This window comes from Eschrichtius robustus, chromosome 19 (assembly GCF_028021215.1).
Source record: "Eschrichtius robustus isolate mEscRob2 chromosome 19, mEscRob2.pri, whole genome shotgun sequence".
In the NCBI taxonomy this organism is placed as follows: domain Eukaryota; kingdom Metazoa; phylum Chordata; class Mammalia; order Artiodactyla; family Eschrichtiidae; genus Eschrichtius; species Eschrichtius robustus.
The window spans coordinates 985,366-1,009,659 of NC_090842.1; the positions used below are offsets into that span (position 1 = coordinate 985,366).

The 24,294-nt window shown below is 51.8% G+C and overlaps 1 protein-coding gene and 1 non-coding gene across 15 annotated transcripts in view; one reads left to right on the forward strand and one right to left on the reverse strand.

The window, feature by feature from the left end:
* Window positions 1-24,294, forward strand: part of ANKRD11 (ankyrin repeat domain containing 11) — a 166,037-nt gene that overhangs the window by 99,534 nt on the left and 42,209 nt on the right. The gene's annotated exons all lie outside the window — the stretch shown is intronic.
* Window positions 4,720-4,792, reverse strand: TRNAR-CCU (transfer RNA arginine (anticodon CCU)). Its single transcript has one exon. It is a non-coding gene; the product is annotated as a tRNA-Arg (tRNA).

The following is a 24,294-nucleotide window of genomic DNA, read 5'->3' on the forward strand; positions in this document are numbered from 1 at the left end:
TGGAGGGCCCAAGTGAGGGGGGGACGGCGAGGGATTTGGGCGGCACGCTAGTTGGCCACAGGCCAGTGTTTGTATTTGTGGCCTGAGTTTGTACAGCCAGATTGATAAGGGTGGTTTTCATGTTTGTAACGAGTTGTTCACAATAGCGCAGCTTGCAGAGGGCAAAGGGCCTCCATCTGGCCCTCCCCAGGGTCAGCCTCCTGGGACCAGGCTTGGCATGTGGGGTGCCCGGAGCTGGGTGGCCAGCTCCGGGGACTTGCTTTGTTAAACTGACGTCGTGGGTTCTGTCCCATTAAGTGCCACTGACCTGCCTGTGAGCACGTGCCAACACCCACGTGGCACGGCTGGGAAGGGGCTGGGTTGGGAGCCCCAGTCTTTAGCAAGAGTCTGCTGGTTGCAGGCAAGTTGCAGCTGATTTGTCATGAAGACGGGGTTGTGTTGGGCTCCCCTGAGCACGGTCCCCTGTGTCTGCAGACGCAGAGCGGGAGGAGTTGGGGGCAAGCCCAACGCGCACGAGCTTGGCGTGTTCGGGAAGGCAAGTTCCAGAAAGTCCAGTAGCCTCCGTGCATTGCAGGGTCTCTTGGCCGGCAGACACCCCGCCCTCCCGAGAGGTCACCCCACCTGGGTGGTCTTTCTGCTGGTCCTGCCAGAGGTCACTGCAGCGACAGAAAGCTGGTGGGTTGCCCCGAGTGTCCCCCGAGACCTCTGGGGCCCAGGCGCTGGGGAAGAGGCTCCCTTCCCTCCCTGATGGGCAGGGGTGGGAACCTGGTGGCCCGTTACCCAGACGACGCTGGGGTGTGTGTGACAGAACTAAGTGTAGGCTGTTTGGTGTATAGAAGTATTGAGCCAGGCTTGGCACAGAGATTGCATGTGAATTTAATAGAATGCAAAGAAAATTTGGGTTGATTTCTCTAAATTCTGGACACAGAGTTGTAGACAATGTAAGCGTGGTTTTTCTTTCTTTCTTTTCTTTCTTTCTTTCTTTCTTTCTTTCTTTCTTTCTTTCTTTCTTTCTTTCTTCCTTTCTTCCTTCCTTCCTTCCTTCCTTCCTTCCTTCCTTCCTTCCTTCCTTCCTTCCTTCCTTCCTTCCTTCCTTCTTTGTTTCTTTCTTTCTTTCCTATTTCAAAACTTTATAAGACTGTCTTATAACCCTTGCCTGGCATTTAAGCATATTAACAAATTTGTACGCATTGTCAAATTACAGGGTAAATTTAGAGATTTTTTTCATTCACTGTACAATGCTTCAGATTGTAGAGTGAATGAAAAAAATTAGAATGAAAATCTACCTTTTTTTTTTTTAAGTTTTTAAAAAATTATTTATTTTTGGCTGCGTTGGGTCTTTGTTGCTGCACGAGGGCCTCAGACTTGCAGCAAGTGGGGGGGCTACTCTTCGTTGTGGTGTGTGGGCTTCTCATTGCGGTGGCTTCTCTTGTTGAGGAGCATGGGCTCTAGAGCGCAGGCTCAGTACCTGTGGCACGCGGGCTTCAGTAGCTGTGGCTCGCGGGCTCTAGAGCGCAGGCTCAGTGGCTGTGGCGCATGGGCTTAGTTGCTCCGCAGCATGTGGGATCTTCCCGGACCAGGCCTCGAACCCATGTCCCCTGCACTGGCAGGCAGATTCTTAACCACTGCGCCCCCATGGAAATCCCGAAAATGTACCCATTTCTGACCAGAATTCTTTAGCCTGGAAATATTGTATGTCTTAAATAAATATTGATAGATATGTTTTCCCAACTTGGATTTGGGTTACGATTGGTGAATATTTATTGTGTTTCCTTTCCTTCAGGCCTCGGTGTTGTGCTTCATTTTGCAACTGTTATCTCTTTGATTTGGTTCTAAGTAGACACGGGATACTGCCCTGGTGCTGCTGGGTGGAGCCGTCTGGTGGCGGGCGCTTCCCTGCTCATGAGGATGCCATGGGATTTGACCTGTGTATAACCAAAGAAGATAACACTTTCAGTGTTTTCAGCCGTAACTATGGGGGTGTGCCCTGGGGCCTGGGCGGGCCTCCGGCGGGGCTCCCCACCTGTGTGGAGAGGGCCTCAGACTTGGAGGAAGAAGGCAAGGCCCGAGGGGGTCTTCACAGGGAAGAGGTGGGTGGGTGGTGCTGAGCAGCGCAGGCAGGGGGCCCAGGCTTGGAATAACTCACTCTGTGCCGTAGTGGGCTGTGAGCCCGACTGCAGAGCGTGTGGCTGCATTGCCCCTGGAGGCATAGCCCAGTGCCCCGAGGCCGGCCACGGGCCTTACCATGCGGGTCAGGCTCTAGGCCAGCTGAGCAGGATGCTTCACTGCCTGGGTCTCTCTTGTGGGAGTTCTTGGTGGATGTGACTCTCCCTCTTCTCTCCATAGCCCCTCGACACACGCACACACACACACACACGCACGCACACACACCCAGACACACACACACACTCACGGAAAGGGGGCCCTTGTCCGTTAGATGAGGCGGCTGAATGTTGGTGACCATGCATGCTCCAGGCTCCATGCAGTTCATTCTGCCCAAGGGTGGCTGTCCCTGGAAGCCTTTTCACTGCCATTCATGCCGTGTTGCTGTTGTACCCAGAGGGGCGGGAATTCTTGGAGCGCCAGCCCTGGCAGGAGGCGGACCCAGGCCTGTGGGCCTTTGGTTTAAGGCACGCAGCTCTAGAGTCTCGTTGCACAGCATAACTGCCGCTCACTCCCGGCGTGTTGGTCAGCTGACTAAAATCCGTGATGCTGCTTTTGGCATCTGTGACACGCACTTTGGGATTTTGTAGCTTTTACGCAAAACCGTGGTGAATGCCGTCCCATCTTCCTCTCTGCACCACTGAGGGTGTGCTGTGCTTTTTCATTGTGGGTGTGACGGTGGATGCAGGTGGCTCTTGCGAAATTACCTTCCAGCTGCACTTTCAGTGTACCCCGCGAGGGGCGGAGGGGCGGACGGTGGCCTTTGTGGCGTAGAAGGCGCTGAAACACGAATAAGGGTTCTGGTGGCCTGGCCTCGGGGTGTGGGCTTAGTGGACCGTCCAGACGTTGGACCCGAGGGAGGAGGTGGGAGGCCCTTGGCAGGGAAGGTCTGGTGCGGTGTCCACAGCAGCGGGCTCCTGGGTGATCTTATTTGGTCTTCGCTGAAAATAAAGAATCCCGAGCCCTTGGCGCCTGGCACTCGCTTCCTGGCGGCACGGTGGTGTGTGTGGGCTGCGCCCGTGGTCTGGTCTCTAGGCTGTGTTTTCCGGAGGTGTCCTCGAGGGAGGACGCGGGCAGTGGCGCTGTGGGGACCTCGGGGCGCGTGGAGCAGAGGACGCGTGGAGAAGAGCTCGTGTGTGGGACACGGGACCCTCGGGGCGCGTGGAGCAGAGGACGCGTGGAGAAGAGCTCGTGTGTGGGACACGGGACTCCTGTCGTCGCCCAGCCCTCCTGCCTGTGGACGGACAGCTGGACGGGTGTTGTGTCGCAGGTGGAGGGGGTGCCGTCTGCTGCCTGTGAGGGTCACGCACATCCGGTTACCATTGTTTCCTTATATGCCGTGTTTGGTCGTCTGCGGTATTTTGGAGAAGCAGAGTTGATGGCACCTGCATCCTCATTCAGCTGGCCGTTCTTGTGTGTTTTACTAGCAGAGGTTTAAATGGCTGTGAACAATGTTCCAGAATCTTAGTCTAAAAAAAGGAGGGGGGCGCAGATACTAACCCTAAAAGTAAAACTCTCAGAGAGACATGGAGTTTGCTGCCTCAAGGAGGCTGCCATCCAGGCCTGCCACATGCTCTCCAGTGTCGGCCGCGAGCCCCCGTCTCAGGGGCAGAGCGCGCCTGGCACTTTTGATGGCTGTGAAGTTGGCTGCAGGTGGCACCCTGTGTCCAGGTAGCTAAGCTGGCGATTGACCCGGGAAAGTGCCGTGGTGTCAGGCCGTCTGGTTGTCCGTTGTCCGAGGCTGCCCGTCTTCTTCACCCTCTGGGGCTTTCAGAGCATTACCCTCTGAGACCCGCAGGGAGCGAGCGAGCATGGGTGTCAGCGGGGGCGGGGTGGGGGTGGGGGGGGCGCGTGGCGCCCTCCCAGCACAGAAGCCTCTGGGCCTGGCTGCTCTTGCCTTAAGAGATGAAGTTTAGAGAATGTCCACGCAGGTGCCCCCGCCGGTCCCCCGGCTGGTGAAGCCAAGGCAGCTCCAGGTGCTGCGTGTTCTGACCTTTCTGAACATCCACTTCAGCTGAAACAGAATCTCTGCGCGAGGCCCGCGGGAACAGTCGTTACGGGAAGGTCTTACCCAGCTCTTACCCAGGTGCCGGTGACGAACCCAGCGTGGAAACCCGGTACCAGTGGCCGAGGCACACCTGCACTGCCGCCTGCGCCGTTGCTGCGCTGCACACACGTAGAAGCAGGAAGCGGGTGTGGGTGACGTGAAACCCGCGCTGACGTGGCTAAGATCTCGGCCCTTCATAGTGACCCGTGGCAAGAGGTTAAAAGTTGCATCTGATCCCTCAGTTTCTTCGTCACTAAAACCAGCGATGGGCAGGGGTGGGGGTGGCGGTCTTTGGGACCCAAGGCTGTGGATGTGCTTGTCCCTGGTGGTGTTCGAGGAGGGCACATAGCTCCGGGCGCCTTGCCTGGAGAAGCCCCGGGGGCCTGTGACTGTGGGAGTGGGCCTGGTCTCACGGGAGGAGAAGGACTAGCCACAGGACCGGTTTTTGTTTTAACGTTTATTTATTTATTTGGTTGCACGGTCTCTTAGTCGCGGCGTGCAGGATCTAGTTCCCTGACCAGGGGTTGAACCGGGGCCCGCCGCATTAGGAGTGCGGAGTCTTACCCACTGGACCACCAGGGAAGTCCAGAGGACCATTTTTTAAAGATAGATGTCAGAAGTTGAGCGTAGTAATGATGCCTGACTTGTGTTATAAAGGATTTCCTGCTTCTCGTTACTTTCACTGCAGTGTTCTTCTTCTTCTTCTTTTTTTTTTTTTAACAGATTCATTTATTTTTTTGGGTGCGTCGGGTCTTCATTGCTATGTGCAGGCTTCCTCTAGTTGCTGGTGCGCGGGCTTTTTCTTGTTGCGGAGCACGGGCTCTAGGCGTGCGGGCTTCATTTGTTGTGGCGTGCGGGCTCAGTAGTTGTGGCACATGGGCTCTAGAGCGCAGGCTCAGTAGTTGTGGCACAGGGGCTTAGTTGCTCTGCGGCATGTGGGATCTTCCCGGACCAGGGATCGAACCCGTGTTCCCTGCATTGGCAGGCGGATTCGTAACCACTGTGCCACCAGGGAAGTCCCATCACTCCAGTGTTCTTTACAGAAAGAATAGAAAGGAAGGTTGCCCTGAATGGAGCCTCCAGCTTGGCGAGCAGGAGAGGGCTGCTGGGGGAGGGCTGCTGGGGGAGGGTGGGGTGTCGTCGGCCCCACCCCAGGACCCCCCTCCCCTGGAGTGCCGGCCAGGCTTGCTCTCTGCTCTGCCCTCCCAGATGCTGCCACAAGCAGGAACAGCCGTGGGCCCTCCCCACAGAGGGGTCCAGGGGGCTGGCTGCGGTGACCCCCTGGTTCACTCTGTCACGGGCATGGCCCCTTCCTGCCTCCCGTGCAGGGGGTCACCCTGGTGAGGACCTGGGCCCGGAGGGCCTGGGCGTGGGTACGGCAGGCCTCTGCCTGGCGTGTGTGCTCCCCCGCTGAGCAGGAGAGGGCCATCCGCTCGGGGGGCGGGGGGGGGGGTGGGGAAGGAGGCGGGCCGGGATGGGCTGTGATGCCAGCGGCTACAGACGGCCCCTTGTCATCCCCTCTGCTGTGTGTCTCTGTGGGTTTGACACTTCCAAGGACCTCATATCCGTGGAATCTTATAGTATTTGTCTTTCTGTGACTGGCTTATTTCACTGAGCATAATGTCCTCAATGTTCTGAAGTCTGTGTGGTAGCATATTGCAGAATTTCCTTCCTTTTTAAGGCCGAATAATGAATATTCCATTGTAGAGATAAACCACATTTTTTTCCATCCATTCATTTGTCGATGGACACTTGGGTTGCTTCCATGTTGTGTTTGACTCTTGTGAGTAATGCTGCTGTGAACATGGCGGAGCAAATATCGCTTTGAAACCCTGCTCTCGTTTGGGGGAGGGTGTATGCTCAGAAGTGGAATTGCTGGGTCACATGGTAATTCTCAGTTGCACTTTTTGAGGACTTGCCATATTGTTTTGCACAGCAGCTGTACTGTTTTACATTCTCGCCAGCAGTGTACCAGGGGTCCAGGAGTTGACCCCTTGGAGATGATGGCTGAAGGGCCTCGGAGCAGCCCTGGGAGGTGACACCCTGGCTTCTCTTGACATATGTTATGTGCAAAATGTCCTTTTGGGGAGGTCCCCAAAATTGCGCTGTACCTTTTTCACAGAGCTGGCACTTGAATCAGCAGTGTCGTTCTGGGAACGTGCTCCTTCCAGCTTCCTGAGCTTGTTTCCTCTTCTGACCAAGGTCAGCTGACATCCAGTGTCCCCGGGTCCAGTCGATGGCGGCCTGGGAAGCCTGTGCTCATCACTGGGAGTTTCCATTTCACTCCCTTCACAGGAGACGTCTCATGTGGACTTGTTGAGAATCAATGATAAATAATTAAAAAAAATTCACCACAGACTGTTATTTGCAATCTATAACGTCATATTTTTAAAAAGGTAAGGATCAGAAACTTGAGAATAAAAAAAATACTGTGCTTTGTTAGTGAAAAGCAGCCCCAGCTCATGGTAAGGTTTTCAAAATGCTTTTGCAGTCATCTGTTTGCTCTCTGCAGTAGTAACGTGAGGGGCCTTGAATTACTTATTAAAAGCTCACCACACAGGCTCACACTGGCTGCGTCCCTCTGGTGGGTGGGGACGTCCCTCCAGTGGGCGGGGTCAGTCTGGCTCTCGTCTTTGCCCTGAGCCTGCCCCTCTGCTCCGGGCCAGTGCGCACCAGCTCCGGTGCGGAGGGATTAGGCAGGAGAGGCCTCGCCGCTTCTCTGGGTTCCGTTTTCTTGTGATCTTGGGCAAGTCACGGATCTCCCTGCTGTGGATGAGAATGATCTGTGTTCCCTGTCTCCTTCTTTCTTGGGGTTATTTAATGGCTCCACGAGACAGTTCCACAAGGGGCCTTGCCTCCCATTGAGTGGAGCATGAGTGCTCATTGTGAATGGGTCCTTAAGAAACTACCCACCCTCAGTGTGTCTCTGCTTATTCCAAGACTAAGTAAAAATAAGCATCTTTGCTTTTTCTTTTGTTCATTATGGAACAAAACAAAAACAAACCTTTGCTTTTAAAATACCACAAGTGGGAAGAGAAACTTTGCTTTTTTAAAATCCTGGAAGTGGGACCGTCAGCTCTTCCCTGCTGTGGCTGCTCCTGTGTGTGTGATCCTTGCAGGTTTGCCGAGGGTGGCAGCAAGACCCGCTTGGGCTGAGAGGAAGCTGGGAGCGGGCGAAAAGGTGGGAGTCCGCTGCCCCTCGCTCCTCATTCAGATTTGGTGCTGGCCTTGGGGTCACGGGCAGCTACACACACAGCCAGTGTCCGTCTGCCTGGGAAGACTTGGTAACCTTTAGATTCTTCTAACGTTGTTAGATGGAAACAAACTGCGACCCCGAGCTTTCCTTCTGCAGTGTGTTGCTCTCTGAACCCCCTGGAACTCTGAGGGTCCATCCCCCGCTGCCCCCTCCTGCCATTGGGGCTTTTCATTCTTAAAGGGAGTAGAACGGACCTTGCCATGTCACCCCGCCACACCTAGATGACAGAACGACTGCAGATGGATCAACCACCTGGTTCCTGCAGCCCCGCGGTGGGCTGCCCGGGCCCCCACCCGGCTCTCTGTCCGAGCTTGTGGTGGCCCCGGCACCTTCCCTGGTGATGGGGCTGCTGGGGCAGGAGACCGGCTGCCTCACAGGGTCGGTGCTGCTCGGCCAGGCTCCGCCTGCTGAAATACTGACCGTCTTCAGCCTCTTAAGCATTTGGTGACTTGTCTAATATTCATGAAGTCATGAAGTCATTTCTCAGAGTTTCCTTTCACTTAAATTCAGAGGGAGCAGGCAACAGGACGCTGTCACATCCTAGGGTGAGATATCTTGCTTCCACAAGAGCATTTTTTTGTTTGCCGCACGTAAGGTTAATTCTTGAAGATGCAGGCCTCGCAAGACGTGTAGGAGCGGAGGTGTGTGTTTCAGCCACTGTGCCACGTATTCCTGAAAAGCAGTGTAATGACGCAGCGGGTGGACCGTGAGGGCGGGGGTGGCGCGGGGCCCCTGCCTGTCCTTACAGAGGGACGCCCAGCTAAGGAGGCTCCGCCCGGCCCCCCGCACACCCTGCCGGCCTGGCAGCGCGCTCAGGGCCTTGTTCTGGTGTCGCAGTGCTGCCCGGTGTGCCGTTGTGTTGGCCGTGTGTCTGTCGGTAGAAGCGCTGCCTGGAACCAGCTCCGTCCGGTTGCCCGGGGCTGGTGTTCGTCTGTGAGGAGCCTTCCTGCTAGCGCTGACAGACCCTTTGAGATGCTCTTTAGAGACAGGTAGAAGCTTCCTGTTTACTTTCTCTTGTTTTATAGTTTTACGTCTGTGTTCGCATGAAGTGAATAAACCCTGTAACGGTAGTATTTCCATACTTAAGGTTTAATCATTCCACCTCCTTCCTCCAAACTTGCGATTAAAGGTAAGCTGGTTCCGATGGTCCCCTTTGCTGAGCAGCCGCAGGGCGTGAAAGAGGCTTGGGGTCCGGGGGCGGGATGGCAGTGGCCACCCAGCGGGCTCCTCTGAGCGCGTGGCACCCCGTGCGGCCCAGCGGGGCTCGACGTGCAGGCTGGGTCATCCGGTGGACGGGCCACCACGGGAGGCGTCCGTGCTGAGGAGTGGCGTGGCCGGAGCTGGGCTTTCCGAAGATCAGCTGCCGTGTGGTCCGGACAGGTGGGGCAGAGGTGGCCCCGGCCACAGGCCTCGCTGGCCGCGCCACAGCCCCGGGGGGAGGTGGTGGTGTGGCTGTGCGGTGTCGGCGGGGCGGCCCTGATCACAGGGCGAGGGGCCGCGGGCGCCGGGGCTCTGCTGAGGTGCGCGGTGGCCCGTCTGTCACAAGGCCCTGTCTCTTTGACCCAGCCATCTCTAGGGACCCTCGTCTCATGGTTATTTTTGAAGAAGGTAACAGCTTTGCTGAGATACAGTCGGCACACCACACAGCCCCGCCTAGCCTCTGTGTCCCCACGGCTGCCTCGCCACCTTAGCAAGAAGCCGCACCCCTTGGTCATGGCCGCCCACCCCCCTCCCGCCCTCGGCAAGCCACTCATCTGCTCTCCATCTCCGAGGATTTGCCTCTTCTGGACCCTGGGTGTGCTGGAATCATACACTCTGCTACCACGGAGAAACACGCACGTGTGCACCTGGGCACGTGTCAGGAATGCGTTGTCTGTGATGGCAGAATCACGGAAAGAACCCAGATGTGCGGAATGTAACTTGCAGACACGTTAAAGAGATTATATCTGATGTTTCATTTAAAAAGTGTGGTCTGATCTTGTTTAAGTGAGACTGCACGCGTGCTCATAGCACCAGCCATTCACCTGCTGAGCTGAGAGAGGCGGCCTCCTTCCCAGCCCCCCAGGCCTCGGCCGGGCCTCTGCTGTGCCCCGGACCCCGGCTCCCGCTCCTATGGAGCTTCCAGGAGACCCCCTCCCCTCCCCGAGCCCCCTGCTTGTCGCTGGAGGGCTGAGCGTGGAGTGCACATGGGCACGCAAGCTGCTGTCCTTTCCCCTTCTTTACCGAATCCTCCAAACCCACTGTGCTGCCAGCTACACCCTGTTTCTTTGCTCCCCTTCACAGCAAAAGTCCTCTTAAAGAGGTGGTTGGACCTTTGTCTTCAGAGCCTCTCCTGCCCCCGCTCTTTGAGTGCTTTGTTGAGAGACAGTTTAAATACAACGAAATGCACCAGTTTTAAGTATACAGTGCACAGAGTTTAACAAATCATTGGAGCCATGTTCCTACCACCACAATCCTGACGCAGAAATCTCTGTCATCCCGAAGTGCCTCTTCAAAGCCAACACCTTCGTCCCATCCCCTGGGCCCAGGAAACGACTGGTGTGCTTTGGTCCCTATAGGTTTTCTTTCTCTAGACTTTGCTGTGAACGGAACCACACTGCTCCATTCATCCTTCCACTCAGCGCCCATCCCATGGGTTCCGCGCAGCACCTGTCTGTCTACAGACATTGCACTGTTTCCAGTTCTTACCTGTTACGATCAGAGCTGCTGTGAACAGTTGTGTACAGATGCTGTGCCTGTGTTTTCCTTTCATTTTGGTTATTGCTCAGAGCTGGGATTTCTGGTAGGGGAATGGTTAACTTTTAAAGAACCTGTCAAACTTTTTCTAAGTGACTGTACAATTTTGTGTTTCCACTGGCAGTGAATGAGAGTCCGTCCAGTTGCTCTGTAGCCTCACCGTCACTGGGTATGGTCGTTCTTTCTAATTTTGGCCGTTCTAGTGGTATCCTGTTGTGGGTTTAATTTCTGTTTCCGTAATGACAAATGATGTTGACTGTCTTTTCTTGTGTGTGTGTGTGTGTGTGTGTGTGTGTGTGTGTGTGTTCCTTGTATGCTGTTTTGGTGAAGTATCTATTCCTTCATATCAATTTTTTTGGTCCATTTAAGAACTGGGTTGTCTTACTGAGAATCCTCTATAATTCTATACTTTAGAGAGTTCTTTATATATTTTAGACAGAAGTCCATTACCAGGTTTATGTCATGCAAATATTTTCTCCCAGTTTGTGTCTTGTCTTTTCAATCTCTTAAGTATCTTTTGAAGAGCCAAAGTTTTAATTTTAGTCCAAGCTAACAGTTTTTTTCCGATGCTTCATGCTTTTGGGGTCTTAAATCTTTGTCTAACCCAGTGTCACAAGATTTTCTCTTATGTTTTCTTCTAGAAGTTAGGTAGTTTTGGCTCTTATATTCAGTTCTACAATCCATTTTGAGATCCTTTTTGTGTAAGGTTAAAGGGTTTTTGTGTTTGTTCTTCGTTTTGCACGTGACGATATCCAGTTATCCCAGCACCGCCTGCCGACCAGCCGGCTGTTTGCCACGTGGTGGCTGTACCTTTACTGAAGATTAGCTGCGTGTATATGTGGGTCCACTTCTGGGCTCCCCATTCTGTCCCACTGATCTGCACGTCAGTCCTTAGGTCAGTGTTACACCGTCCTCATGACTGTAGCTTTGTATTAAGTCTTGAAATGAGGTAGTGTACGTCTTTCCACGTTGCTCTTTTTCAACATTGCTGAGGCTACGCTGTGTGCTTTTCTTTTCCATGTTCATTTCAGAATCAGGTCATCAGTTTCTACCAAAAAAAAAAAAGTCAGCTTGGATTTTGATTGAAGCTGTGTTAAGTCTGTAGATCAGTTTGGAGAGAATCAGTATCTTAACAACATGGAATGTTACGTGTATTTAGAGAGGACTTGCACATATTTTATCCCTAAGTAATTTTGGGGTGCTATTGTAATCGTCTTGCTTTTTTAAAATTTCAATTTTCTAATGTTTGTTGGTACTGCATATACATATAATTGATTTGTTTTTTTGTTTTTTTTTTGCAGTAGCGACCTGTTTTGCAAATTTGCTAAATTCACTTATTGTAATAGGTTTTAAAAAAAATACATTCTATAGAATTTTCTGTGTGGATATGTTTGTCACATGTGAGTGGAGACGGTTTTACGTTTTCCTTTCCATTCTGTGTACCTTGTACGTCTTGTCTTACTGCGCCGTCTAGGCCCAAAGCCCAGTATTGAAGGGAAGTGTTGAGAGTGGGCACTCTTGGTGTGTGCAGTCTTCCACAGTTCAGTGGGTTACTGTTGAGTTTTAGTAGGTTCCCTTTATTAGGCTGACGAAGTTTTCTTCTTTTCTTAGTTTGCTCAGAGTGTTTAAGGCAAACAGGAGTAGAGTTTTGTCCTACGCTCTTTTTTACCTATCAAGATGATAATTTTTGAAAACGCAATAGAGAAAATTCAGTGAAACCAAAAGTTGGTTCTTTGAAAAGAAATAAAATGGATAGACTTCTAGTGAAACTGATCAGGGAAAAAAGAAGACACATTTTCAATATCAAGCGTGAGAGAGGGAACATCACTATGATCCTGTAGCTGTTGAAAGGATAAGGGAATTTTACGAACAACTTGATGCCAATAAATTTGACAACTTAGGTGAAATGGACAAATTCTTTAAAAGACAGAAACTACCTAAGCTCACTCAAGAAGAAATAGATCACCTGAGTAGCCCTGTATCTATTAAAGAAGTTGAATTTTTAATTAAAATCTTGACACAAAGAGACCTTCAGTCCCCGGTGACCTCACTGGTGATTTCTACCACCGCTTAAAGAACAGGGAATGTCTGTCATACACAGGCTTCTCCACCTGTCTGTGAGGCAGGATAACCTTGATACCAGAATCAGAGGAGGTTGTGATGAGAAAACTACAAGCCAGTTCCCACGTCAATATGGCTGTAAAAATCCTTACTTTGGAGCAAAATTGATTTAGCAATTTAAAAGGATAATAATGCAGGTAGGGTTTATCTCAGAAACTCACATTTGGATTAACACTCAAAAATCAATCGCTGTAATGTGCCATACTGACGTAATAAAAAAGAAAAACCATGCGATCATCTCGAAAGATGCAAACAAACAAACAAAAAAAGTGACAAAATTCCATACGCATTCACAATAAAAAACACTCTACAAAGTGAGAACGGAAGGCGCTCCCTCAGTCTCATGAGCAGGTTTTAGGGGTCCCCGCAGTGGCTGCAGGTACTGCAGTGTGAACAGCTGAGTCCTCTCCTATGCCAAGTGCAAGTAGGCTGATGCTGGCACCTCTTTTGTTCTCTTTTTAGAAATAACTTTTACTGCTGAAGCAATACTCTGCCTTGTGGAAAATTAGGAAATACTGATAAGGAAAAATAAAGCATACAACACCACGTTTTCACTGCCGGGAGAAGAGATCTTCTGTGTGTGTGTGTGCTTACACGTGTGCATGCGTGCATTGTGTGTGGGAGGCTCTGGGGCCCAGGTAGCCCACGCAGTCCAGGTGCTGCTGTGGGGTGCTTGCCAGTGGCCAGTGGCTGGAGTAAAGGTGGCTTGATCCCACGGCGGGGCCCTGCTTGCCACCCTGCGAGCCGATTGCTTGCAGTAAGTCCCTTAGTATGTGTGTCTGTGTCTCTGGCTGACCCTGACTGACCTGATAAGAGTGTGTAGTGTATACTTAGTAATTTTATAGAATCCCCTCTTTACAGTCAGTGACTGCCGCCTTCCGTGTCAGTAAGCCCTGTCTTGTCTACTGCGTGGACCACGGAGAGACCTCCTGCCCCTGCTGCTGCCCACAAAGCCCTCCCTTTATGGTCCTGCCTTCCTGCTCTCCTGTTGCACTAGTACCTCGTCCTGTGCCTTTTAGCTTGCCTATTTTATGGGTCATTAAAATGAAAACCCACCTTTGACTTTGGGCTCTGTTATACGTTTGCTTTTTATTGGTTTTGTGTAATTACCTATCACATGTTCCTTCTGTGCTTTTAGGTATATTATTCTGATTTGAAAGCCTCTTTATCGAGATACCTTTTGGAAATAAATACGTTTTCCTCTAAGAACCACTATACTGGTGTTTCCCAGTTTACTGTGTAGCGTTTTGTCATCCCCAGTTTTGAAGGCTTTTAATTCCCACTCTGATTTCCTTTCTGACCCTCGTCCTTAGAAGTGCATTTCTTAATTCTCAGATTTAAGATGTCCGTGGTCTCTCCGCCCCCCATCTAAACTGTATTGTGGTGTAAGAAGTTGGTCCTTTCAGATTTGTTAGACTGCTCTCTGGGCTGTGTGTGGCCAGTTTTCATGACCAATTGTCCCATGTCCTTGAAAAGAATGGGCATTGTGCGATTACTGGCTGGGATGTTTTGTGTGTGCTCATTGGATCAAGCTGGCTATTGTGTTCCAGTCGCTTGTGTTCTAGTGTTTGCTGGGCTTGTCTCCTTGGCCCGTTAGCTACTGAAAGGTGCTTTAAAGCCTGTTCCTATGATTGTGGCTCTGTCTTCCCTGTTGTGTCAGTTTTTGCTCTTTGCTCTGAGGCTGTCTTCTGTGTCTCGTGAAAGGAGCCTCTGCTGTGAGGTAGTGACACACTTCATCACCTCCTGGGTTGGGTCGTGTAGCAGCCTCAGTTCCTCTGCTCGCTATTTAAGCAATGTATCTTTTCTTTCCTTCTCTCGAAATCCTTCTAGGTTGTTATGTTCTTGATATCCCTTGCTCATTCTGAGCTAGGTGGATTGCTTTTTCCTCTCCAGTCGGACAGACTTCGTCTTTTAGCTGTATTTCTTAGTCCTCTTACTTTTGTACTTAATAAACATTAGTTCTTTAACATTGTATTTGTTTATTCTGACTTTTCTGTCTCTTTTTCTCTCCAATTTTGCCTTTTTAGATCTTTTTCTGTTCCCTTTTTATTTCCTCTACAGATTTGGGAATTACACACTTTTCGTGGTCACCTTGGACATTAGAGTGATGTGTAGCAAGCCAGCCTTTTCAGACCACCTGGGACACCCCCCAGGTTGCCTTTCCTCGCGCTTCGTGTCCATTCTTGTTTCGATTGCGTTGTGTGTGTGTTTATATATTTTCACCTATAACTGCCACTTCTTCTGAATGATCTTCTTTATTGGTATCTTTCGTGAGGAGCTTCGTAATGAAACTGGAGAAATGGACTTTGGTGTTTCCTTGCAGGTGAAGATAAGGCTGAGGGTCGGGGCCTCTGTTGTGTGCAGGCCTCGGCCGAGCCTCCCCCAGCCCACGACCCTCGCTCCTGCCCGTGGTTCTCGATGTCTCCCAGACACCTTCTCCGGGCTGCGGAGAAGTACCCGCATTTGTCCTCGAGACTCTGAGGCAGCTTGTAGACAAGGGAAGGACAAGACTCCTTTATTCAGGGGTAATTTTGGAAGATGGAATTATTTTATCCCCGAGAGGATAAAATCTGTGTCGGTTGGTTTGCTTGGAGCTGCTGACCCTGTGGCCGTGACCCTGAGAGATGGTCCTCAGAGGCCCTGCCGGGGCACCCCCGTGATTTTCTGAGCCCCTGCCGGCCTTTGTAAAGTGGAAACAACACCATCTGTTCAACTGAGGCTAGTTAGGGGCTCTAAATAAAATGACATATGAGAGTAAAGCAGCGTGCAAATGTAATTGGAAATGGATCATTAAACCCAGGCCCTTACTGAAGGGGGTGGGGCGTTGTCGTTAATTACAGTTGCTGTGTGTACGGCGCACTTGCCTGGGTTCCACGTGGCCCTGTAGGACAGTGGTTCTTTTCCTGATATACACACAAGGAGACCGAGATGCGGATTAAAGGGCTTGCTCATGATTTCAGCCAGTGAGCACGGGTTGTTTGCTGCGTGGTCCACGGCCACACCACACCACAGGTTGTGAGGGTCTGACTTGCAGATGCCCTGGCCTGAAACAGCCCGGAAACAGCCCTGTCGTCGTAGTTTCCCGGAGGCCTGCCTTCCCTCTACTCCATCAGCTTTGGAGCAAGAACGGGGGAGGGAGCCTTCCGTGGCCTTGGGGTCCCTTTCTCAGGGCCCAAGGCGCTTCCTTGAACACCAGGAACAGTGAGCTTTGGGAATGACCCTGGTGCAGGGCTTATCGGACGCTTCTCGTCAGGCAGCACCTATGGACGCGTCTTCACACATGTGAGTTTACTCCCTGGAGTGGATTCGGGACCAGGTCCTCTCTCTGTAGCAGGTTGTCGAGAGGAGACACGGGGCTTGCCTGCACCCGCCCCCTTTCCCCAGCCCTGTGCAGAGGAATACCTGCGTACTGTGACTTTTTAGGAAGTTCACAAAAAAGACAAATCTGAGTTGATACTTACTTTGAAAGAATTTGCCACAGATGCAGTTTAAATAGCTGGATCTTTAAAACAAAGCACTGGAGTTTATAAATGTTATTTCGTATATCTGTTCAGGAAGTTAGATTTGCAAACGGACGTGACTGCAGTTTCTCCTGGTTTTGCATCCTGAGTCCAGGATTCTAAACATGTGACGGCCCAGGCCTCCTCGCCTCGCACCTGCTCCCTTTCTTCCGCCCCTTTGCCATGCGGAGGGAAATCAGTGCAGGGGACACTCTGAGTAAACGAAGGTTTGCTTATTCTGTAAAAACAATTTCTCGGAACATTTTTATCATCTCCGTTTTAACATGCAATTGTTCTTTTCCTTGGAATATTTAGTATTTAATTTTAATGATGACTGTCCTGAGAAGTGTATCTGTAGGGCCCATAAATAGGTTTTTGCAACACAAAACATCAAGTTTGTTTTTTCTCTTAAAAATATCAGCTCATGATTGGGGATTTAGTTGCCTGGTTTTCTGTACGATGCTTTAAAAATGTGGTGGGAAGAAAAAGGGGAAAAGCATGTTCTTCTTCACCGCATCACGTGCTGGAAGAAGACCGAAGGTGATGGGGTGGATGCTGACAGTCCCAGAGACGATGCGGCAGTCCTGCCAAGTCAGGCCCTCAACACCTTCGGTTGGGTTCATGTCAGCCTCCTCTCTGCAAGCCTGTCAAGAGCACACCGACTTATACTGCTGGTTTATCCTGGACTGCATGATTTGGTTCCAAAGTCTCAGACTCTCCGAAGATGAAGTGGACTGTGTTTTTCAAACCAAGTTGGAACTGGGTTCTGAGGCCGGAAATCTTGGACTCTCTGGCCCGGACCCTCCCTCGGGTCTCCTCCGGCTGTGGGCCTGCCCCCACTTCCACCTCTTCCTTTGAAGCCAGCTCTGAGTTGGTCCTAGGAACCTTGGCCCCGAGGGCCCGGGGAGGCTCAGGTGACCGTGTGGGGGAGGGCCCAGAGATCCCTGAGGTGACTGCAGCCGCTGTGGGCTCACGCCCTGTGCTGTAGACGCTGCCGTCTCGCGGCCACTTCATGTCCGTACACGAGTTTGCACAAAGCTGATTAATCCGGGGGCCTTATATTTTGCTTCTGTAGGTACATAATTTTGCAGTGTTTGGTATATCCGGAGATTAAAAGCACGTTTGCATACATGGAATTGCTCTGAGTGGTACCAGTGGGATTTAAGCCGTGGGCAGGGTAGTGAGGGGAGGGGGTGGGTGGTCCTTGCTTTAATCTGGAATTTTTATGCCATTATCCTCCATTTACAGCTTTCAGGAATCATCTGGTATCACTGCACATATGTTTAGAGCTGTTGCCAAGGTGACGAGCCTCGTCTCACTGCCCACACAGTCCTTCCGGGCGGGGGACGCTTGGCGGGATCTGTTCACACAAGGGTCCCCAGGCTGTCCCGTTGCAGTCACGTTGTCTGCCCCCTTGTAGCTTGATTGCCTGGTTGCTTTCCCTGCAGTGTGTTTCCCATGGAGAGAAGGGGACCCGCTTCGTTTCTGTGGTGGTTTTCAGCCGACCTCCTTAGAGACACAGTGACCAACTCGGGCTTCCTATGTTTGTCAGTGGAAATATCCATTTAAACATTTCTACAACATTGCACATAAACAACTGCAGTCATAGGACCTGGGTTGTGATGTATGGGTTTTTCCGCTGGGTTAAAGGAGCCTGAAGTCGTGTGCATGAGAGTGGTGCTCCCCCGGGTGTGTCGGTGGCTTTTCCGTCTCTCTGAAGGTTGAATTTGTACAGTGAAGCGGCCTCGTGTTTCATTTGGGGCCGCCTTCTATTCACCTGCCATGTCACTGTGCACTTTCAGGAAGAGAAAACTGTCAACCTTCTTTGGGTCATGGACTCCCTGGGGATCGGGTTCAAAGCTGTGGATCCTCTCACTTTTCCTGCGCCGTTTCTGGAGCCTCAGGGCTCTCCAGACCCTTGTCCCCTCACCTCAGCTGTCCCTGAACTTCGTCTCAGAGGTTTGGCCCAGGGAGAGTCTCCTATCGTCACTCGAATTTACAATTTCTATTTAGATGAAGGTTCCCGGCTATTGACTTTTGGGGTAGAACCTAGTTGCGTTCCACAAAAGACTCTGTCACATGCAAAATACCTTTCCCCCTTTCTCTGTCAAGATCTCTTGATAATTTTACAACTGAAGACGTATGCCACCATCAGAAGTAACAGAGGGCATGGTGTGAATGACTGTGCAGTGAGAAGCTGCATCAGGTTTTTTAAAAGAATTTAGCTTCTTGCAGTTCCATTTCTAGTTGTGAACCCTAAAAGAAACTCTTAGGTATACATGTACAGAAGCGTAAAGACAAATGTTCATTGTAGCATTGTTTGTACTGCCAAAGAGCTGGAACAAAATAAATGCCAGTCAATAAGAGAATTTTTTTTCCCTTTCAGACAATGAATACCACACTGCAGTTATAATAAAGTAGAACTACATTTAACAGAAGCATAGATAAATCCCCGAAGCATAATCTGGAGGGGAAACGGTGTACGAAGGTCCGTGCAACATGTTTCTTGTAAAAATATCACGTATCATGTTTATAGGTTTACAGTGTAGCGTGTAGCATGAGTGTGAAAACATGCATGGTGATGACTAGCATCAAAATCCAAGATCTTCGGAGAGGAGGAGGAGGAGGAATGATAGCAGGATTCATAGGGGCTCCAACTATGTATGTAATATTTTTATATAAAAAAATTCCAAACCAAATATGGCAAAATGAACAGACAATGGATACATGAATGTTTCTTACATTATTTCTCATACTTTTCTGTATGTTTCTACATTTTAATGAAAATATTAGCCATTGTTACTTTGTTATAAAATGACAAGGATAGAAAATATTTGCTGTGAGGAAGTCATAAAATGTAATAACCCATTTTAAACATATTTAGGGGCCTCCGGATTCCTGGAATGGTTTGAAAAAGAACTGCTTTTACCCTCGACACTGTGAAAATGTGACTCAAACAATGTGTGCCGTGGGCTTTGGGAATTTAGAATTTGACCTCAGTTTGCTCCTGTTGACTGGCCTGCCCAGTCTGTAATTTTTTTATTACAGTTTCGTAGGTGAGGTTTTTTGTTTGTGATTGTTTTTTGTGTTTAATTGGCAGGTGGTAGGGTTCGAACTGAGCTGGCCACTTGTCATGCCTTTGGTTGTGTCCAGGGGAAGCCCACCGGGTCCTTTCATGATCCAGTCCAGGCTTTCACCACAGTGGTCAGACCTCACCTTCTGTTCTGATCCTGAGTGAACGGGACTTGTGACGGTGGCCCTGGAGGGAGTTTCTAGGTGGAACGTGGGTTCTACTCTGGACTCTCCGAGCATCCCGCTTGCTAGTTCTGGGCGTGTTGTTCCCACCGTGCGGATTCCGTTTTTCACCCTGTGAAATATCTGTCCTAGGACAAAACTCGTGGGGTTTTTCCAGATCATGTAGGTAAAATGATTAGTAAAACATGAAATGTTAAGTAAGGTTTGTGGATGCAGTTTGCAATTCCATATGTTTGATTCTGTAATCAAATGATAGAGGCAGTGTATGTGCATGGTGGAAAATCATAAAATACAAATAAGACTGAAAGTACATTCCCGCAGGGGTCCCTGTGTCACTAGCTTCTGGAGTCTTGTTTCGTGGATGAATTGTATTTTATTATTACATGTTATATTTTAGCAAAAGTGAGATCCTCCTATCTTGTAACTGGTTTTACCTTTCCATTTCAGATCTCAGAGCTGTTGTGTGGAAACAGGCTTTTTCTCCGTGACTGCTGATATGAGCTGCTTTTTACTGTGTCTGTCAGTGCCTTGGTTTAGCACAGGGTTGGGTGTCTTTTTCTTAAAGGGCCAGAGAGTAAATATTTCAGGCATCGCAACCTAAGGGGCAGTGTTGAGGGTGTCACGTGGGTACTTGTATCACCGTTTACAGGTGTCAGCACTGTTGGTGGGCCCAGCAGGGAGGAAAGCCTGCACTGGCGGTGTGAGGACTGTTAGGAGGGCCCCTCTGGCTCCCCTCCCAGCCACCCTCCTCTCCAGGGAGGGGCAGCAAGTGCCCACCAGCTTTTTGCCTTGGGCTCAACTGAGCCCTTGTTGAGTTTACTGTGAACAAATCCCGGTTTCTGTGATGAGCCTTCTTCCCTGGCATGGAGCCACCACGCTCAGAGCCCATTTCCCTGGGTGAGGGGAGCAGCCAGCGATCCAGGCCTGGGGCCCCTCCTCGGGGTGGAGGTGACCCCTGAAGCTGGTGTGCCGCCTTCCCTTAGGGGTCCGAGGGGCCACGCCAAGCAAGGTGGAGAGCGGGGTGCAGCCTTTGTTGGTCTGCAGGACACAGGGGGAGGTCGTTTATCTTGGCTTTGGGGAGCAAGTGGCCAGTCGTAGGACGCTCCACGAGTTTGTCTTGCGTAGATGTTGTGCTGGTTCCTGGGGCTGCTGTAATAGCCGCCACGCGCTGGGTGGTGGAGGCAGCAGAAGTGCGTCCTCACGGTTCTGGAGGCAGAATTGTAGGTTGCGGTGCTGGCGGGACACTCCCTCCCCAGGCTCCTGGGCAGCACCCCCGGTCTCCTCCAGCTCCTGGTGGCCCACGCCTTCCTCGGCTCGTGGCCGCGGCACTGTCTCGCTTCTCTCACGAGGACGCTTGCCGTTGGGGTGAGGGTCTGCCCCGAGTATCCAGGAAGGTCTCATCTTGAGGTCCTTCACTTAGTTACCTTATCCCAAATAAGGTCACGCTCACAAGTGCTGCGTGGCAAGATCTTTGGGAGCGGGCCTCCCGTTCAGCCCACTGCTGGTGTTTCCTTGAGGTAACCGTGTAGCTTTTCTCTTTCCTCTTTCAGATGTAATGTAGACGTGAACAAATGCACAGGTCTTAGGTGTACAGTGTAAGTGTGCCCACCCCTGGGACTCTCAACGCCACTGAGAGGGCACTTCCGTGACGCGGCGGGGACTCCACGGTGGGGGGCCTGCCTCTGAGCAGCGCTGCCCTGTGGGCACGGTGCACCCGGCGCCGCTCCCTCGCGGACACGTGCTTTGCAGTTCGCGGCTGTCGTGCACAAGGCTCCCTCCCACAGGAAGTAGGGTGTCTGGGTAAATGCATTTTCAATATATTCTCTCCGTGCCCTCTTACTAAGGAAAAACCGCTCAGTTTCTCCAGGAGCCCTGCTGCTCCGTCCAGGAGAGGCTTTTTGTTGGTTTTTGCCGAAGTGAGCAGTCTGGGGAGGAGGTGGGTCCAGGGCGAGGGTCAGCGTGTGTTGTGCTCCGAGTGGGCGGTGCCAGTGCCCAGGAAGGGCTGGGAGACCTGGGAGTGGTGCCCTGTGCTCCCGGGACCCTGGAGGCGGCAGGGCCATGACCTCCACCTGCCCGCCATGAGGCCCACGCCCCCCGTTGTCACAAAGGCACACAGCAGCAGCACGTGAAACGTGGCCGACCTTCACTACAAACAGGACTTGTGACTGGGGTGTGTGTTTAGAGTTACTTGTTTCGGGTGCGGGGAAACCTGTTCAGAAGAAGGTCGCAGTGAGTGTAGTTGCCCCGAGCAGTTACCGGAACACCCCTCTGCTCAAGTTCCAAGGTGAAGCGTCGGGAACCGTGGACACGCGTCCCTCCCTGGTTTTTCATTCCCAAGTCTGACGAGACTCCGGGCACAGGCCAGGTGATGGTGACTTCTGGGACAAAGGAGGTGGCTTCATTATGGGTTTATTTCTGGATGATTCAGTTGTTACTAATTAGGCTTGTTTTGCTCCAAGCGTCCCCTTGGCAAACTTGCCATTCAAAGAGGGAAATTACCAGCCGATTATTTAAACGTAAGGGAAGTGGAGAGGATCGTTCTTTTGGTAACCTTTTTCTGCAGAAGACTTTCTGTTTCAGGAACCAGAGAGTATGGTGGACACAGTGTTGGCAGCACAGACAGGTCTTTTCCAGGCTGCTGTGTGAGTTTAGCCGCTGTGTCCCCTGTGACAGATGACCGGGCTGGGGTGGGCTGTGTCCCGGGGAAACCGCAGCAGCACACGATGGGGTGAGCGGCCTCGGCGGTGCCCGGCCCGGACAGGTGGACGTGCAGGGCTCCAGGGGACAGTGTGTCATGGGGCCCAGCGGAGGACGCGTCTGGGGACATCGCCCACCCTGAGGCGGGTGCTGGTGCTTGTCCTGTGACACCGCGGGGCCACGTTGTGACGCTGCTGCACCGAGCATGTCCGGCGGCAGGTGTGCCTCGGGGGCTGCGGTCACTGGGCCCGGGCTTGTGCTGTGGGCTGAGAACAGAGGGGAGGGGAGGGGAGGAAGCCTTCTCCGGCTCTGGCGGCCGGCCAGGGCGCCCTCCTGGGCTGGCTCAGAGGCCGAGCGGCAGTCCTTCTGAAGACGCTGCGAGTGCGCACACACACCCGCGCCTGCGCACACACACCCGCGCCTGCACATGCGGAGCCGATAACCAGCTGTGGGGCCGCCAGCCACATGGGCCACGTGCGCCCGTAAGAGCGTGTGGCCCAGCAGGCTGATGTGAACAACCTTTTTTAAAAAGCAGTTTTGGAGGAGCGGGGCCTGGGCGTCTCACGTCCTCGGTGAGGACGTGCTGTGGGACACACTGCGGGGCGTGGGCTGCAGGACAGGACACGTGGCGCCCCGGTCTCCTGAAACGAGCCCCTGCTCAGAGCTGCCCTTGTGTGGGCACCGGGCCGAGACCGGAGGAGGGAGGAGACACCCGGGGTCCCTCTCCTGGATGCACCTGCGCAGCAGGAGGTGTGCGAGCACCGCGACTTTGACCTTGATGCTCTGCTTGGTGTCTCCATCCATCTGTCCGGTTTCCTGATGGGAAGATGTCCCTTTATATCCAAAATGTTACACTTGTACAAAATCCTTTTGTCACCTGTCCTTTGGCTTTTCTGGCCACATAGACCATCCTGGGGGGACACGGAGGTGCTGAGGGTTGTGCAGAGTGGGAGGACCCACAGGGCCACGTCAGCCACGGCCCCCTCCCTTTCCTGGGAAGGCACCTTTGTAGGCAGGGTGCCTCCAGCCTCGTGGAAGTTTGGGTTCCCACGGTGGTGGTGGCTCTTATTTGAGCCCTGTGGGACGGTGCCGGGAAGTGGGGAGGGGGTAGCATTTTCACACGGGGCCTGGCTGTCCAGCCTTCAGGGGTGAGTGTGCCGTGTGCTTTTGCGTGTGTGTGCATTCAGCCGGGCTGCTTCAGGCTCTGGTGGAGGCAGTGTCCTTGGCCTGGGCCTTCACTGCCCCTGAGGATGGTGGTTCTGAGTCTTCAAGCCTCCTGGCTGCATGGTCACGTGGCCAGAAACCCATTATCGAAGTAACAGTTAAGGCTTTTTCGAACCAACTGGCAGAAAAAGTGTCGAGTTTCCTGTGACGTCGCCATCACTTCTTAATTTAGAAACTGATGAAAGATCTACCCACGGGTGTCATCAGGCAGAGGGGGGCACGTCCACGGTTGCATTCACAGAGATGCACGGCAGAGGCAGCGTCCAGCCACCGGCCGCTGCGTGTCTGCTCCCCACCATCTGCACGTGCAGGCCTGGGGCAGACGCAGGCGATAAACCACCGTGAGGACAGTGGGCGGAGCCTGTGCCTGCCCGCCCCTTGTCACTGCCGCGGCTGTGGCTCTTCGCTGGAAGTGGCGGGACCTCACCCTTTGGGGGCAGGGAGGTGATGGCAGGAGGAGACTGGTTCCTCGGAGAGGGGGGCACACCTTGGCGCTCAGGCAGAAGCCCATAACCAGGTGTTCCTTCAGGAGAAGCATCTGGAAGTGCCCTGGAGGAACACTGGCTTCAAGGGCTCCATCCTCAGCCCCCACCTCCCCAGCCTGAGAGACATCAGTGGTCCCTGATGGAGCCCTGGGCAGGTGTCAGGTATCATCCTGAGCTCTTAACATGAGGAAGGTTTACTTCCATATTTTATAGATAGAGAAACAGATATATCCAACCGCAAACCCAGGGCTCTTTTTTTTCTTCACTGAAGTATAGTTGATTTGCCATGTTATATATATTTCAGGTGATTCAGTATTTTTGCAGATTACACTCCTATTAAGGTTATTATAAGATATTGGCTATAATTTCCTGTGCTGTACAATATATCCTTGTAGCTTATTTATTTTATACATAGTAGTTTGTGTTTCTTAATCCCCTCCCCCTATCTTTCCCCTCTCCTTTCCCCCTCCCGACTGGTAATCACTGGTTTGTTCTCTGTATCTGTGAGTCTGCTTCTTTTTGTTATAGTCACTAGTTTGTTGTATTTTTTAGATTCCACATATAAGTGATCTCATACAGTGTGTGTTTTTGTCTGTCTGACTCATTTCACTTAGCATAATGCCCTCCAAATCCATCCATGTTGCTGCACATGGCAAAATTGCATTCTTTTTTATGGCTGAGTAATATTCCATTGTGTGTATAAACACCACATCTTCTGTATCCATTCATCTGTTGATGGACACTTAGGTTGCTTCCATGTCTTGGGTATTGTAAATAGTGCTGCTGTGAACATTGAGGTGCATGTATCTT